Source organism: Aedes aegypti, chromosome 1 (assembly GCF_002204515.2).
Source record: "Aedes aegypti strain LVP_AGWG chromosome 1, AaegL5.0 Primary Assembly, whole genome shotgun sequence".
In the NCBI taxonomy this organism is placed as follows: Eukaryota; Metazoa; Arthropoda; class Insecta; order Diptera; family Culicidae; genus Aedes; species Aedes aegypti.
In genome coordinates this window covers 203,554,839-203,574,032 of record NC_035107.1, presented here as the reverse complement: position 1 = coordinate 203,574,032, position 19,194 = coordinate 203,554,839, and positions in this window count along the sequence as shown.

Below are 19,194 nucleotides of genomic sequence, written 5' to 3'. Positions count from 1 at the left end.
CGCTTCTTTTGATATGATGAGTTAGATGACCAATTAACCTAAAAGTTTATTTTTTATTTTTTCAAAAGATCAATTTTGAAAGAATATGTAATTACAAACAATTTTGCCGAAGACGTAACGTTTCTATATATTCGCAGTAATGAGATATGGAGCATTTCGTCTTCAACACCTCCTTAAACTTTTAACTGTTTAACTTTTAGTGTTTAAGTACCTAGTTTGGTATCAAATATATCTTGATGTACAGTGCTCCCTCCCCTTGGTTATGCGACCTTGCCGCGATGGGAGGGCATAATCCATTAGCCCATATGATGGAAACCAAAGGCGTAACCTGTAGTGGTGGTATCACATTTTGGCATTTTTTGCTTAAAGCCGCGTCATAATTCATATGGCATAGACGCAATAATATCTCGGATGTGATCCAACGGACATTCTGCGTCATTGATAGAATTGATGCCCATTTCAAATAATTAATCTATTCGAAGTGGACATTAATACTATTGGTGACGTTCAGTTTGCCTTTTGCTAACCAGAATGATCCGTAGCCACTCTTACTATTAGCTAGCTAGATACATCGTTATCATATACGACGTAGGGAATACTTAGGAACTCTTAGGAAAATGACTAGTAGATTCACTGAGTAGAAATGAGTGGCGAAAATCTTATTTTAATATGGTTTTTACATTGCCATAATAAGAAATACCTCTTTTGTAACAGCGGTATAAATAATCTAATTCCAACTTCATTTTCGCAAAATTTACAAGTAGAAAGTAGGCGTTGTGAAGCATTGCATTTGCCACCGAAAAGTGAATCTTGTAGGAGACTGTAATAGAAGCCTAAGGTAACTTTACTCTTCAATATTCACTATAAAAATGACTATGGAAAATAAGACGCTGAGATCGATCATTAGGGTACACTTGCTAGTTTCGAAAAATTGTTGAACAGACAAGGAAAGCGACTTTTTTCTTTAAGGATATATGAACGTAATGACCAATAAATACTTTTAACAACAACAAATTAAATTAACTAGAACTACTACAAAACAGCCTAATTTTGTTAAAACTTGACGACAATTGACATTTAAGACTCTAATCTAACGTAAAAGACAGGAGTAATCAGAATAGCACTTGAATGACAAATTATTCAAAACCATTCCGACTAAACAGTATTAGTAATGACACTACTACACTACTATTTCAAACAAATTCTGATGGAGCTGCTGATTTTCACAATGCTTCCTTTTCTCAGAAGCAAGGGAATATGGGTACTTTTCAAAAACTACCACGTCACAATACTAATAAAAAACAGTGTTCATGTGGGCGCCATTGCCTAGTCCGTCTGAGTATTGGTCCTGGTAGAGGGGAAACTTGGCAAAAGCCAGACCGAGGGTTCAGCCTTGACAAGTTAAGCTGTCAGGCAGCTCCAACTGAATACCATACAAAAAAAAAAATATATATATCTTGATGTACAGTGCTGTTCTGAATAATAGCAGCGCATGTCGATTTTCATACAAAATGCTCAACTTTGACATGCTGTAGTTTTGTTCCCATTCAAGCAATCGAGCTGAAATTTTCTCCACAGAACTACAAATATGATCAATTTTTTAACTACAAAATTTCAGTTTTTTCTGAGTCCCTGCCGAAAAGTGAGACACTAGGTGAAATTTTTCGAAAAAATAGCAGTTTTTCATTTTAAAATTTTTCTTCTACAAATATTTAAAACATTTTCGGTTTGATAAGTAGGAGGAGATTGTTCCAATGGTAAGTGATATACAATTTAAAACTCTAATGTCAAGCCGAAATTCAAATTTTGAAAACTGCTATTTTTTCGAACAATTTCACCTAGTATCTCACTTTCCGGCAGGGGCTTAGAAAATTTTGAAATTTTGTGTTTACAAAATTGAACATATTTGTAGTTCTGTGGAGAAAATTCCAGCTCGATTGCTTGAAAGGGAACAAAACTACAGCATGTCAAAGTTGATCATTTTGTATGAAAATCGACATGCGCTGCTATTATTCAGAACAGCACTGTATAAACATTCAAAACTAGGGTAAGTGTACCAGTTATGGACATAGTGGTTCCCTATTTCGCCATACGTGGTAACTTTAATGTCTTCAAATTTTGAAAATTTGTGTGTGTTGTTGCAGTTAGATTTAAGATAAATCTTGATGTTAAAGCATAAAAAAAGATTTAAAATGTGATAATTATCAAAATGTCACATATGGCCAAATAGGAAACCACTATGGCCATAACTGGTACACTTTCCCTATTCAAAATTTGAAATGGTACATTTTCCTTAGTGCATTCTAAAAACGCAACCACATACCTACATGAAAAGACGATTTCTTGCTATGATTCGATATCACAATATAATGTAATCATCGTTGAACAGAAATATTAAACATTGAGTATATAAACTAAAAAACGAATTTCTTGCTTGACATAAGCACAATAGGATCAAGTATTTCCGCAATTCAGACGATATGCTCAAGCTATACCCTCCAGATGTGTGTTAGAATGAACAGGGAAATTATACCATCAGGACATTACTCATGTCGAGCGGGGGTCGTACGCACTCCAGCGGAGGCCTCACAATGTCGAGGGAGAGAACATTGACATTTTAAATGCACTCTTCTCCAATCACAATTAACGAAAATTCAAAACATATTTGACTTGACGTTTTCAGGCTCTTGAGTGCACTACTATGCTCTCCCTCTATTGCGATGGATGTTCGTACGGTCGGATGTGGAGGTCCCCTTCCACTTTACGGCAATGGCTGACTGAATGGGACTATTGCAATTGGGCGAGCAGCCACTACCTGGGGTGGGGAGGAGTAAAGTTGGTTGGTCGATGGTTTGTTATACGGTCGTATCGGCTGTCTGCCAGTCAGTTTCCCTATACCTACCTCTACAAGAATTTGCTCATATGCTCAAAACAGAACCGTTCTCGTCATCGTCATCGTTGGTCTTCTCCCTTTGTGGTGCTTCTCTGATTCCTTCTATTATTATTCATATTGCTGGCGATGTTGGAGGGCTGCTATAAAACACTACCTGCAAAATAGAATGTAGCATAAGGCGGTAACCGTTGGCTTGGGAGAAATCCCAACTTTTTTAAATCACTAATGAAACATGAAGGTTTCTCTTGGATACATGGGACGATCCCTGGTGCAGATTCGAAATGTGCATAAAATCGAGGATTCAGATTCGAGAAATACGTGAAAGTAACTTTACTTATTATGACTCGAAGTAACAAATGTAATACGTATTTGTGTATTTTGAATATTGAATGAACTTTTATTTTGTTATATTTTTTACTTTAGATCTATAATAACACCACATTTATAATAATGGTATTATCGTTTTGGCACTATACCGAATAACGCCTTCCGCTTTTTTTTACTAGCGCTGTCTTTCCTGTACATTAAACACAATGTTGGAAGTAGCGCGCTGTATAGCACATCAGATGATATATACAGCGTAAACCTCACAAATTTATCAAAGGTCGCATTTTTGTAAGCATGAAAAAAGGGGGTGAGGGGCTGAAAAAGCTGAAATTCAGCGTGACTGTACTGCCGTTCTACGCATACTTGTCTTGCGGTCCATAAGGTTTACATAGAACATGGGACAGTTAAGTTTCGAAGCCAACATGTTTAGTGGGACTCTGCGTTATACTCGTCGTTATAAAATTAGTGATTGTGAGGGTGCTAATAATAATAATATTTGAAGAAATATATGATGATAAACTTTGATGATAGCATTGCAAGTGATCGTGATTGTTAACAAAAATATGGACCCTGCTATTCTATAATAGCCATAATAAATTCTCCACTTATTTCACTGAACATAAACATTCATTACACATGAAGTATAAAAGTATGCAGTGAAGTGCAGCAGAATTGATCGAAATATTTTTTTTGCTGTCACTTTTGGCTCGAAGTGCTAAACCCTAGTTAAAACAGCGAAGACTGTACAAAAAAAAACTTCATTTAATTGTTTAGTAATTGTAATATATGGTGGATGGCATTAAAATGAATTAGTATGAAGTGGTGTATACAACACAAATTCGTAGCTGTGAATGTGGTAAGTGATAGAGTGGAAAGTATATCTTATGTGTATCAAAAGTTGATATGAAAGTTGATAAGTGATTGTCGGTGATATACGTGATAGTGTCGAAAACAAAAGTGTCGATAGTGACTGATGAAATGAAATGTGGAATGAGGACCTTTTATTGAAACTGTTACGCTGTTCACTTCAACCACTCTAGTAGCATTTCAGGCCTTATCGTAGTTTGATAGTAGTCTGGACTACCAGACAGCAAAAGTACGGTAAGGGCTGATTGTTGCTGGGATACACAGGGATAATTTGAACGACATTGCTTAGGAACGTATGTGTGTTGAACGCAATAGAGGCACATAAAAGAAAATGTTGGGAAGGAGTTTTTTTTACAGGGGGAAATCTGCAAACAGACTCCTGAGAAGGTAACTCAGGGATTGTGGGGATGCCGCATCACCGACGACCAGCTAAACCAGTTCTTCGCTTTGTTGGCCTCTGCAACCAGCAGCCTAATCGCCGCCAACTGGGTGCTCTGCGGGCTCTTTCTAAGGTGAGAAGCTTAGGGCAGATTAAGAGCTCCTGTACTACTTCTATCGCTACTTACAAAAAAAAAGTGTTTTCAAATGGTAATCTAGAGTTTCAGCTGCATTGAGAAAAAAGGATTATGTAGTCTCCCCTACACATTGCAGTATCACTGACAGCCATAAGCCAAACTCGAAAGATAATCAAACTTTTTCGACTGGATAAAACCGTTTTATTAGAAAATTGAACATCGATAGTGTCCCCAGTGTTCATAAATCATTAATACAATAACAAATTCAGCCCTACCACGCAAAGCAAATTTTTAGGTGTGCCATAAGGCATGTCTATTCACTATTTTACCATCCCATGTTGAAAATAACTAGTAAGATTTCCACGTTCGAAAATACCGGAAACTATTTTTCCACATTTGATCAGTCACATACTGAGTGGGGTTCATTACCCTAAAATCCCGTTGTGATGTGATGATGACGCATGCAACTATCCGAAACCGCGGTAGTCGCTGCCAACAGAACACGAGGGAAAAAATCCAACCGAGAGAACAACAGCAGCAGCAGCGAAGAAAAGAGCCTCCTTGAAAAACAAAAATCTCGAGTGGCCACTTATGATCGAACAATCAATGAAGGAAAAACAATTGACGAGAGGAGAGTATGTGCTGTGCTGGTGCTGCTATTGCTGCTGGTATTTTTCTTTGTGTTTTGTTGTTGGCACTATACAAATGCGGCTGCCGCTATCCAACCGGCATGCAGAGTGGCAAAGTTTCTCCTCATCTGTCAGCCAGTAGCGTAACACATCTTCATGCATATAGCAGACCGCGCTCAGAATATGTGCCATATGCTTTTAGCCCTTTTTTTTATCAAAATCTCATGACTTCCATACTCCAAAACTTTTTGGCATTTTTGATGGTATCCCTGTTATGAAACGTAGACTATGCTGTTCTTGGGGTGTTGCATGAGAACGGAGTGTGACGGTATAGGATGAATCACGAGCTCGTCCAACTCCACGGCGAACTCAGTATCCTAAAGGTGGCTAATGCTGAAGGATACAGAGGGCAGGGCATGTTGCAAGAAGGCCGGACAACAGCCCTGTAAAGATGGCGTTCGCTTCGAAACCAGTCGAGGGTTTAGTGAGCTAGGTGCACCAGGACCTGGAGAGCGTGTGTTCCAGTCGAGGATGGAGAGATGCGGCTATGAACCGAGTGAATTAGCGAAATATTGTTGGCGACGTTTTATCAAGCCAATCAATGTATAACCAAATAAAATAATAATAATAATGTACCCCGGGGTAAGTGCTGTACTTTATAAGTCGATTCGATCAAAAATGACTCGACTGGAGTTGCTGTCGACTGGAGTGTCCATTTTCCGACCATTTTGATTTTCAATAAAACTTGTTTTTTTTTGTTGAAATGGATGTAAAATATCAACTCTACAATGTTTTTACAATTAAATTTAAAAAGAATTATATTTTTCAAGATGAACAGTTGGAATAAATAAAATCAATAATTTTTTTTTTCTAATGATGTTTATTCATTTATATGTCACTGTCTCGAATTTTGTAATTCTACAGACTGTTTCTTAATCTAAATCCTTAATCCTATTCTTAAAAACAAACCTAGACACTTTGTTACTTAACAACGCTTACCGTGACTTATTATGGGTGTGTTAGGGAAGTTTACAAATTATTTTTTAAAAATGAAAGTATGGTAAAAAGTTAAGTCAAAATGTTAAGACAATCTGATCTACAAATTTTGAAAATTCGCCATCATCATCTAAAAGTACAAGAAAAACGTTTTAAAATCAATGAAGGTACTATAGGGGGTCACACTATAAGTTTATTGTTGAAAATTAGGAATTTGGTTTTACTTTTAGATTGGTTTACTCATTTTAGGGCTATGAAAACGGCTAATGTTGTAAAGAAACGCAATAAGGCTCCTTCGCAACTAGACTAATGAAAATATTTATTGTCGTATTCGAACCTTCGCAGCAGAATCACAATCAAGAGAATCAAAATAGTAGATTTGAGAATTGAACCATTCAATTTCACTCTAATTGTTTATCTATTGACAGAAACGCGTATTTCGGCTACCACTTGTAGTTTGGTAATTCAGCCTACCCACTAAATTGACTACCCACTTATTCTCTTATATGATGCTTTCCTATTTTATCGAATGAAGTATGAGTCTGAGACAAAACGTCAATTTTGGTATGAAAATTTGCTGGTTTTTATAAAATGTTGCATGCATCTCGGGAATCCCGGGATTCTCGGGACGGCATCATTTTTATCCCGGGAAACGGGAAATCCCGTAATTTCTCAAATCCCAGGATTTTTGTCCCGGGATGGACACTCTACTGTCGATCGAAAAAAATCGCTCGTTACGGCTCGCTGAGGGAGAACACAAAAGGTTGGCGTTTTTCATAGTAATCTCCATATAAACTTAAAATTTCGTCCAAATCAATGCTATTCATCATAACAAAAATCGTTTAAGCATATGGCAGCCACAATTTCAAAAATTTGTCTCATTATAGTATGCGTATTTCTGTAAGAAAACTTCAAACACGGATAAAGCTCTTTCTGGGTCCATGTGGATTTTGCTCTAGTTGTTGTCCAAGCAACGTGAATTTTCAACAAACATTCCACTTTGAACTCGGTAGACTCGTAATAGTGGGGCCGAATGCTATTCTTGGCGCTTTTGATTTACTTCGGTAGTGTTTTTTATAGCTACTATCTTCATATTTGGCCACAATAGGGTGCCGGTGCCATTAGTGGACTACCTAAGCCAAGGTATTTATAGAAAGGTACATTGATCTAAGCAGTCAGTGGATGCGGGGAATGATAAGTAACGAGGGGGTAGAAAATGACAGCTGGCAAGTTGGCTAGCTGGCTACTTCCTTTCCCCTCCGCTGATTGATCCCGTTCCCATGGCACAATTATTATTTTATTATGTTTTCAAAAACAAATTGAAAATGTGTGCTCAAGCAATTGTGATTGGAAACTAAATTATATTCTTCTTTTCAGACTGTTTCTTGCAACGGTGACAGACAAATGTGCTTATTCTGCGCGGCGTGTGAGGTGAGACGAGTCGAATGAGGTGACAATTGTCGACTCGCTCCCATTTGATTAACATTAGTCGTCTCACGTCACTCGCGGTGAGAGTGACACGTCTCGACTCACACGCCGCGCAGAATAAGCACAAAAATAGAGCATGAAAGTCGCTGAAATGGTGTCTCATTTTGATCGTTTTTCGGAGTTGATGCAGTAACAATTTTCTATATTCGTCAACACTGATTTTTATTTGCAGATTATCCAAATGTTTTTGTTGTACCAGAAAAAACTACAAAATATAGTTGTTGGTCTTTGAGTCTTCGATTAATGTGTACAAAATTCAATTCTATATTATATTTATATCAATATTTTTATAGTATGTAACCGTACATACACTGGCAATACTCGCACAACAGTTCCATTGATATAGGAAATCTCATAGAATATGGGACTGTTTTTCGAGTATGGGCAGTACAACCGGCGATTACAGTTACTGCAATGGACATAGGTGTACTATTGTGCCACAACTGTTTGCACATCATGTTACTGAAAGAAATAATTACATTATATATTAAGGTCTTTAATTGCATCACCATCAATTGCATTCTGGTAATGAAAATGTAAGGTCAGCACTAAATAATTTAAAGAAGTAATTCGAAAACAGAATTCTCAAACTGCGGTTGATTGACAGGAAACAAAGCGAAGTGGTTTAAGGGGAAACATGTTGCTAGGATCTCAAGGCTTGCTGACCTGATAAAGCATAACAAACCAGCCAGCTGTCTGATTGTTTTCCAATATGGCGGAATGCCCTATTTGACACATTGAACTACCTCCCTTTTAAATACCTTGACCTAAGCTATAAAAAATCATAACAAAAAAACGAAAAGCCCTAACAGAGATCTTTTGCCGTCAGCAGAAAGATTTCAACCTCTACTATATGGGAAAAATATAAAAAGAGTGATAAAACTATTTTTTTTAACATAAAATCGCTTGAGCCACTATTGGTACACTTGTTCCAATAGTTGCGCTAGTGCTCCAGTAGTAGACGTTCGGTAATGATACGATTAATTTTAAACAAAATGGTAATTTTTTACATAGATTCAACATTTTTCCCTCGGAACAGCAACTAATATCTTCCGAATGAAGCATAAAGATCATCTCTGGGACTTTTCTTCATTTCTATACATCCATTTTGAAGTCTGCTTCCATCCGTTGATCCACTACTGGAACACGATGCAACTATTGGTGCAAGGTACCCTATGCGTCGCAATGAAGAGCTTTTTATTGCAAAGTTTCGGACAATTCGGCCAGGAAAACCCCCATGTCAAAGTGAATCATGGAAGTTCCTAAGTGGCTACATAAATTTATTTATTAAATGCTAAGGTTGCACCAATTTTAAAACCAGACAAAAATCCTGCAGAAGCTTCTTGCTATCGTCCAATCAGTTTGCTTTCCTCCATCAGTAAACTTTTTGAAAAGGTAATTTTGAACAGAATGATGGTCCACATAAACGAAAATTCAATTTTTGCCAGTGAACAGTTCGGATTCCACCATGGATATTCGACCACTCATCAACGTGTAACAAATTTGATCCATTCTAACAAATCTGAAGGCTATTCTATTGGTCTTGTTCTTCTAGACATAGAAAATGCATTTGGGATTATTCTATGACTGGCGTGAGGTGACAATTGTCGGTGTCGTATAGCGAGGTGACAATTCTCGACTCGAGTGAAGTGACTCTCCATTTGATTTACATGGCGATAGTCACTTCACTCGGGTCGAGAATTGTCATGTAGACATGCTGTCACGATGAAAGGGGTTCCAATAAATTGGTCAGATGAAGTTAAATATCTAGGGCTCATGCTAGATAAGAATTTAACTTTCAAAAATCACAAATGTCAAATAAAATAATTAATAATTTCAGGCAACAATCGGTACTATCTTCTATTGCCACGATTAATGCGTTAAATATTTAGGTTAAGTTAGGTTAAATAAATTGAAAACGTGTTTTTTTCTCTTATAAGCAGGTGAAATCAACTCACCTGTAAAAAATCTGAACTGCTACGGTAAATGAAATGTAATACCTGTTGTTAACAAAATGTTAATAAAATCTTAAATTTGTTTTACCAAATTTGGATGATAGTGTTGTCTAACACAGAACACCTAGATATAAGAATTGAATGTAATGTTTGGAATGAAGAAATAAAAAAAATCGGATGATTCTGTAGCAGCTGTCGAATCAACTTTGTTATTATTAATTAAGTCGCATAAGAGTATTGATTAGATCGCAATAATATTTACACACTCGCTCTGAATGCTATTTTTCATCATATAATATATGCACACTTAACGCCTCCACATTTGTACCTATAAGGCTTTTTTGCGACATCTTATACGAGAAACTTTACACATATAAGCATCGCATACGCAAAAGATGATTTTGTTATATGTACATTCTGGTTGTTTATCTAAAAATTACCAATAACTCAAAAGTGCTTCTTTGAGGCTGACATTTTGTACAGTTTGTCTCGCATATTGGGTGAATAGTCAGAAAATAATTCTGACAGAAATTTCATTGCAACTACATTACGAGGCTCATGTTTAATCTGTGTGTGACTTATGCGGTTACAATTACCAATGTGACAAAACCTTTTGGTATTATTTTCGAATTTTCCAGAACAATCTCACAGATTTCAATATGCAAGTAAATACAGTTATGGGTAGAGCTCGTCTCATAGTGAAATTTGTCGAGGGGTGATTCAAAAATTTCAAACGTGTTTTAGAAATAGACACGGAAAATTATGAAAATTTTGGTTCTGGCTTTATTTTCAACGTAGATTAAGAATATGTGAAACGTGGAAACCCCTTAGCAAGAAATCATTGAGCAATGTTCGTTGGCATAACATTCATAAGCACAAAAAAAATCCTATACTGACTATCAACGCACGCAGGATAATTTGTTACTAGTGGCTAACCGTACTCATGTTGCGTGCACTAGAGGAGCGAGCTCGATTTTGCGCACGGAGATGTCCCATACCTGTTACCTTCAGGGCCGTTGGGTTACTTAGCGCCAACGAATGGACGTCAAATTTCGTTGCCAAAGTTGCCATTTTCGCATCCGTATATCGTGTGGCAGATACTCTATGCCCAGGGAAGTCTATGCCGTTACGAAAAGATCCTGGACCGACCGGGAATCGAACACAGACACCTTCAGCATGGCATTGCTTTGTGGCCGCGGTCTCTAACCACTCGGCTAAGGAAGGCACTTCGTATTTTAAAAAATAAAGAGATAAGGGACGGCCTAGTAAGCATCCGATTATCAAATATGTAATTTTTGGTAATTCAGCATTTATTTGCATACCCTCATCTCTAAGATGTACCGGAACAAGAATCAGAATCACAGGAACGCGCAATCCCGCACGCTATTATTAGTTGTACTTTTTACGATCGCTGATTGTTACTTCCCCCTGTTTGCCACCGTTTGGGAACGGAATTGGACGCGTCAAAACGGACCTCCTCCGGCGGGCTTCCTTATTCTTCCGACAATCATCATTATTGCATTGTTCGCGTTCACCGCGAGCCATACAGCGCCCAACGATGTAAACGTCGTGCACTATATTGATGTTCACTGATGGAAGACGCACGTCTCAAGGGTTTCCGAACTAATGCATGGAAGCTACCTGCTGAGAGCAGGGTGGCCAGGTTTTTTACGTTTTCTGTAGGTTTGATGGACGAGATTCGATAGCTATCGATAGGCTCATCAAACTTAAAAACTAAATGGTTATTTTTTCTCGGCATGCCTCATTGGATAAACTGACGACTCGTGCTGTAAAAAGCATAATTTTGCATGAAAATAGTATTTTCCACAACAATAAACTACTATTTTCTTGCAATTTCTCTTCGTAATAGGTTGTTTTTCATCACGCCAATAGACCTCTGCACTTTTTTTGATTTTGTGTGGGAATTTGATACTTTTACTGGCCTTGTTGTTTACAAATTTCATGAAAGAGTGAACGGGAGAGGTACATTTTTGTGCAGAGCCCCATACGTGAAGCGGTCCACTTTCCTAACTAAATAACGCAATGCTTTTTCATTACGCAACTGTTTTGGGTTTCGATATGCATTATTTCACAACAATTGTGCAGTGAATCAATAGGTTAACGACTGTTTATTTCGTTCTTGAACGCAACGGCAAAAAGTACAGACAACAACCTTTCGAACGTTCAGTTTCTCTCACTGGCCGCCGAGGGACGACACTGTTGTATTCCACTCGCTGTTCGCGCTACGCTGGATTCTCAAATTTCTCAAACATAAGCACATGGAAGAATGGTAGTCGAGAACTGTCAAAACGTATGGAAAATAATGAAAAACGTAAATTACTTGCAATTAGGAAACTGGAACAAAAAAGTAGTGATTAGAAATCGAGTGTAAAGTGAATACATCACTTTTTGTGTTAAGTTCAACTTCCGTGGTGCTTTCTTTGCTTCAGGGTTTCGTTTTTACTATTGCGGCGCTCATTTTAAATCCACATTCAGCGGCGGCGGTAACGCGCAGAAGATATGCGCGCAATTCAAACGCAACGTCAAAATTTAAGTAGGCTTGGATTTTTTCGTTCCTCATGGACGCAAACGTTTTAAGTTTGCTTGATCTGAAACATTTGGTGATTTTTATTAGCACTGCGACGGTGTATCGACATTTTCAGATAATCGCATTACGTGGAGCACAATACCACTCAAAAAGAGCCATCTATTGCCTTTTCAGTTTTGAATATCGCCCTATTGTCAACCTCCTGTCCTTTCCTATTCTTGTTGCAACTATTCTATTCCGCAACAACATTTTATCACCACTTGAACAGAATATGACGCTTTGCATAGCAATTTTCGAGAACTTTCTCCATGTTGGTAAACATTACCACATTATCAAGAAGCTTCCATAAAACAAATTTGTTTTTCTTTTGTTGTTTAAAATAACTGATTGATCACGCGTTGAAAAGGTTGCAACAATGTTGCCTCCTGTGATTGTCATGCTAATTTTTCTTTTGATTGTATCCCAATCCGAAAAAGTTGGGACAAACGATTGTGAGTGTACTTACTTGCGTCTGTTTTAATAACAATTTGATGCACTGGTCCTGTGTTACAATTTTACTTTCAGAATCTGAATTTAAGGCTGAAAACACGACTCAGAAAATGCACATCTTCTTCTTCTTGAGATTACGTCCTCAATGGAACAGAGCCGCATTCGTATATCGTGTGGCAGGTACGATGATACTCTATGCCCAGAGAAGTCAAGGAAATTTCCATTACGAAAAGATCCTGAACCGACCGGGAATCGAACCCAGATATCTTCAGCTTTGCTTTTTAGCCGCGGACTAGGAAAGGCTCCTTACTGGTGATGATCGATCGATCAACTTTTCAGCACAAACAGCTGTATGGTTCTCTAGATTTCTGCTCTTAATAATGTGAAGTATGACTTCGACTCAGCTTCAGTTTTAAAAGTGAAAAAATGGGAAGCTACTTTCTCCTCTTATATATATGCCACTTTCAGTGACATCAAATGTATCTCAGGTACGAGTTTGCTGATTTATAAAAAATGGAGTATTAGTAGTCTATTGACTCAGGCTTGAAAATGTATATGACTATCGTGAAATCGATAGGATTGGCCACCCTGGTTGAGAGCAAGTCGATGCCTTGCTACCAATTTCAGTTCCGAACAGGGGAACCGCTCAGAAGAAAAACGAGACGACAATAGTCCATCCAAGAGAATCGGTATCTTCATGGGCGCCTTATTATAAATGTATGAAGCAAATGTCCCACTGGGCAGTCACACGACATTTGCTGCCCTCTTCCAGCTGAGTTCCGTTCGCTCGTGGGGTCCCTAAGCTGAAGCGGAATTCGGCCGATATAAGGGCTCGCCAAAAAGAACAATGTACGTGACGGAACCCACCCGTTGGGCGAGGCGTTTGTTTCTTGAGGATTTTTTTGTGCTGAATTTTAATGCTGGAGGCGCGATACCTTCTCCATTTCTTTATGCTGAGAAGACGAATGAGACGCAGCAGCAAGACGCTTCCCGCTACCACAGTTTGTTATTTAATTTATTGAAATATCAAAAACCGACTCGCTGCTGGTTCCTTGACGATGTTTCCCTTCGGATGTTTGCTTCCGTTGATGGTGGTCAGAATGAACAATGGGATAATTGTATTGTTGCACAATATGGGATCACTTTGGTCGACAAATTGTTCGATTGTCGATATCTCGACGTGATTGATGGGAAAATATTTCTGAAGTCTTATCGGTTAGCTTCTTATCGCAGATAGAAAACTCCCTTCTTAGAATAGTGTAAAACAAATGAACTGACGGATTAGTTCGGAATATAAGTCATGTGCGCAATGTGAGACAAAACGCTACGTTTTAATTTTATTCCTCTTTACCTCTGTGAAACGCACGTGTGCATTCCATATTTTTTATTCATATGGGGAAAGCTTCCACATAAAGTTCGTCAATTATTTTATATGGCCAGATACAATACTTTAATAAATCATGAAAAAATAACTTTTTAAAACAAAAATAATGCAAACTTCGTTGATTTGTATTCCTCAACAACTAAAAACAGAAATAATTTTGTAGCAAATTAGGCCCATAAATCAGCATACAAGCTGATAAACTTGCATGCATGTTGAATGAAATGGATATATAACGCATTTTTAACAGTCAATATCTCGAAAACTAGAGGTGCTAACGTCACTAATCAAATCTTGGAACTTGCGACTTCCATCCAAATCCGTTAATTTCTCCTATTACCTAGTCGGAAATTGAGTTAAGCATTATGATTGATTTCAAATTGGTAAGGCCTGATTTTAACTAATGGAAATGATATTTTAATGATAAACTTAGAGAAGATCTGTAAAAAATCATTAAAAGCGGTGTAAGATAAATTGTTGTAAGATGAATCGTGTATATCTCTCGAGTTCGAGCTGCACGCGCTTCAGTTCAGGTTATTGAAACATTAATACTACTTGCGTGCTACTATTTGCAATATTGCAAGAGAAATGCGAATATCGATTCTGCTAAAGAGTGATATTTGTTTGAGCTTGATATGATTTCCACAAGCAATATTCAAATTGTTCATGTTTTGATACAAATGTCCGGATTTTGATCCAACAGGGAGGATTGCAGTAGGCCTTGACTAGGAAACGTGTAATTTTTCTGCGTCTGACATTTTTTTTTTTTTCCAGAAGAGAAAATTTTCGGGCTACGGCTTTAATTGAACGCGTTTTTGACGGTGGACGATTGTGTTTGGATGTATTTCTATGGAAGAAAACGGATCAATATAAGAGATACGTTCGTTGTTTGGACAGTGGATTTGAAGATTTTGAAGATTGTTCCTGAATTTTGGAGTGCTGTTGAAGTTTTCTGAAGCAAAATCAGATGGCTTTGGCAAGTCTACAAGCTCCTTTCAAGAAAGAATTCACCAAGTTTTTATTTTCATTGAATTGGATGAGTATAATTTTATTTTTTTTCTTGTTTTCTTAGTTTAAGTTTTGATTAGTTTCCGATTGTTAAATTGTTAAGCAAACTATGGAAGGTTCGTCACTGTAAGTGTCGGCATAAGCTCTTATTTCAGTTTTATAAAATTTTAAGCTACACGTAAATTGTTGACGCACTGACATATAACTTTGAGGCTATATGAATCGAATCACTTACCAAGGTGAATCCTGTTTATTTAGCTTTTAAACCTTCCAAAAAACTTCTTCCCGTCTATATCATGAAGATGCAGAGGTGATCTCGGTCTCTAGTAGCAATGGACGTCACACTTACATTCCTCCCTCTCCTCGATGACTGTAGGGACGTGGCCAGCGCCGTTATTGACATTAATAAGTTTGGAGTCCTCGAAATTGTACATTGAAGATGGTATGCTATTCCCAAGCTACTTCTGTTGGTTCCCTGTGCATTTTTGATTATTCCAACTACGAATTGTACGGTCATCAATGCTTATGCTTATGCTCAAATGTCCGGATTTCGATCCAACAGTGTTCGTATTTAAAACAAACATTTATTATATTAACACATATATTGAGCTTTTGGTAATCCAATCCGCATAATTATTAAATTAATGAACTCATTACGCGTGGTAAAGATGGATAAATTATGGTTGAAATTATGAAAAAAAAAATCCACGTACTCGGCTGAGATTTGAACCCATGACTCTTGTATACTAGACGAGCGCTTTACCAACTAAGCATTCAAAAGTTTTGTTTTGAATTGAGCTAGAAATCTTTAAAAGAAACCTATGCCCCACTCGATCTTTTGACCCACTTTACTCTACATGACGAAGCTCAGGTATAATCTCAATGTGACTGTTATGCGGTTACAAGTACCAATGTGACAAAACAACTTGGTATTTTTTTAGAATTTTCTAGAACAATCTCACAGATTTCACTAAGTTAATTACTAAGGAATTACAGTCAACTCTCCCTAACTCGATATTGAAGGGACCATCTAGTTAGAGAGGTATCGAGTTACAGAACACAAAACCAGTGCAACTGCGATCCAAGGGACCATCGAGTTAGCCATGAAAACCAACTTTTGCTATGGTTCTCTAACTCGATATCGAGATACAGAATATCGAGTAAGGGAGAGTTAACTGTATCATTTGATGACTCTCCCCGGTATTAATTCGAAATTGTCAAAAATGTCGAATGTGACAAATATGCTGTTATGGGCAGTAAACTATATAACTATAGGTCTATTCACATGACGCACAGTGGCCGCATTCCATACAAATGCTGGCCAAAAGTACAATTCTCACTAAAAACGTTCAAAATTGCTAATTATTTGACAAAACATGATTTTTAGAGGTAATTTGATAGAAATAGTCGCTGAAATAGAAAATCGATATTTCCGGTACATTTGACAGAATTAGATCAAAAAAGCACATTTTTTTAATTCAATAAATGAAATCCATATCCAGATCAAAATTAAATCATACGTCATTATTTCGAAGCCCAATTGAAGTTCAATATCGTGGGCAAGCTCGAGGTGGTTTTTAAATCTATTGAGGAGCATGTAATGGTAAAAAATGCGATATTTTATAACAAGTACGATGGGCTCATGGGCTGATTCGTAGTGTAACCAAAAAAATATTTTTTTTTATTTTAACGCAAAAAAGCGCAAGTGAAGCCTTTGTACATCGAATACCATGGAATATTTGCCACACATTGAAGGGTAAATGATCATTTTAGAGCGTTTCCCAGATATGTTGAACTACCTTTGAAAAAATTACTTATTTTTGAAGGAGCTCTATGTTATACACTTCTTGACATTCTCGAATGGTAAACATGTCAAATATGGTTCAAAATATCTTCAAAACAAAGCCTAAGGTATATTCTTTCGAATGAGAGCAGTTGAGAAAGATTTGGTCATGATTTAGTACAAAAACTGCAATTTCTATAGAACAAACTTCACGAAATTTGAAAAATTCAAAAGGGTCAATTTCAGCTGACATCTCTCCAGGTTACATGCTGTGAAAAATCGAAATATACACCAATCGATCTGAAACTTCGGAGAATTGTTATTCAATACTGAAGCAATCAAGAAAAAATATTCGAGAAGGAATTTGCAAACTTCATTTTTTTTTTACTTTTGGCCAGCCTTGGGCCACTGTGTGACGTTCCAAAACAGCTGATCGGGAAGCTCTTTGACAGTTCTTCTATGGAAATGACAGCCTCGTGTATGCACCGGTCTTCCACCGGTGTAAACAAATGCATAGACAGACCTGTCACATGAAAAGGCCTATTATACACAAAAAAAGGTGAAAAAAATGTCAAAGATTTTTGTTTTGAATATTGAATTCGATAACCCGTCTCCCTTCAACAATAAGACCACGTGAACGCACGTTGACTGGCTGTTCTGACGATTTGTTATAACTTTGCATTGATTTGGGAAATAAGGCAGAAATGACCTAATCAATAGTGTTGAAATCCTTCAAATAACAACGTTGCTGAAATCTCGAAGGCTTTCTGAAGGCTGTCCGATGCTTTGTATGAATAATTGAGCGGCGAAAAACACAAAGCATCGAAACAGCAAACTTATGATGGATGCTGGACAGTAGAACAACAATCCTCTCAATAACACGCATCATTCGGTTTGGACTTTTAGCTACCATATGCAAGGGAGAGATGGATAAAAATCGAATGAAAAAATAACACACAGTTCGACCAGAAAATCGAGAAGGTCGACCCAAAAGCAATGACCATGATGGTTGGAAAAAAGCAAATATCCCAAAAATATTTTGATTCATATTATTTTGCTTTTAAATGAAGTTTCTTTTCTCATGGCTGTCCATTTTTGACGATGATGATTGCTGGCCGATGGAATGAATTTCGTTAATTCTCATGCGGTTCGAGCCCACTTTTCTGTAAAACCGTTTTTAAAAGTAAAAAAAAAAATGCGAATCAAGTTTCTAGTGCCGCAAAATGTCTCCCAAAAACAAAGAGTCTTGATTTTGAAGTGCCCCAGCTAAATACAGAAAGGATTATACCGCGTGCTTTACTGCCAACATCAAAAGCCCACGGAGTGCTCTAATTGTAGTGTGTTTGTTCTTTTGTTATGTGTTCACGGCCATTGATGGAAAATGGAAAGCTGCTAGCGGAAAACACATTTCCCTTGGAACGGTTTGCCCGAGGCAGGCATTTCGCTTCGCGTACCGTAGCAGAGCTAATGTCGGTTATGCTTTAAATTTTATATATTTTGGACTATTTAGTTACATATGAGTTTCATTCGGCAATAGGGTCCTAAAGCCATGTCCCAATTTTAGAGCCAAACGCTTAAGCTTAGGCCAAAAACACATGTTTACTCGTCTGTTCATCATTCAATATTGATCGCTGAATCTCGCACCGAAATTTAAATATTTGTGAAATTTTGAATAATCATTGTTTAAAGCAACGTTTTCCATCAATATATTTCAGCTGTGAATGGTTTTGCTACCACATTCTCAAAAACAGTTTATTCCAATTTCAACGACCCAATGTCATCCCATCTATGGGGTGAGATTGGGTCATCTTTAATCGCTTGTAGTGCCATAGTGAATACATTTTTTTTGACCATCAAACAGCATACATTCCAAATTTGAAGTTTATTGGAGTTAAATTGCGATAGTTATTCAATAAATAATTTGAAGATATCATGTTTTACCCATTATCACCCCCTACGACGGTATGCAATGTCAACTGTCATAGAAAGACCTCAGAATCAGTCCTTTGTGACTGTCAGAAGTTGCAGAGGTCCCTTAACTACCAATTATCAAATGTTAAGAAAGATTCTATGTTCAGAAAAAAAATGAGAAATTGTACACTGAAATGAATTTTATGGTAGAAACTACTGAATCCATGGTAAAATTAAGAACTGTACCAACGATTTTCAACCAACTACATTAATCTGTTAACTCTACCAAAACATAGTCAACATTACTACACAAGAAAATTTCTTCTGTTGATTTAACCAGAGTTTTAGTATTTTTGACTAGAAACATTCTTGATTTGAAAAGTTTAGCATCATACTATTCACCA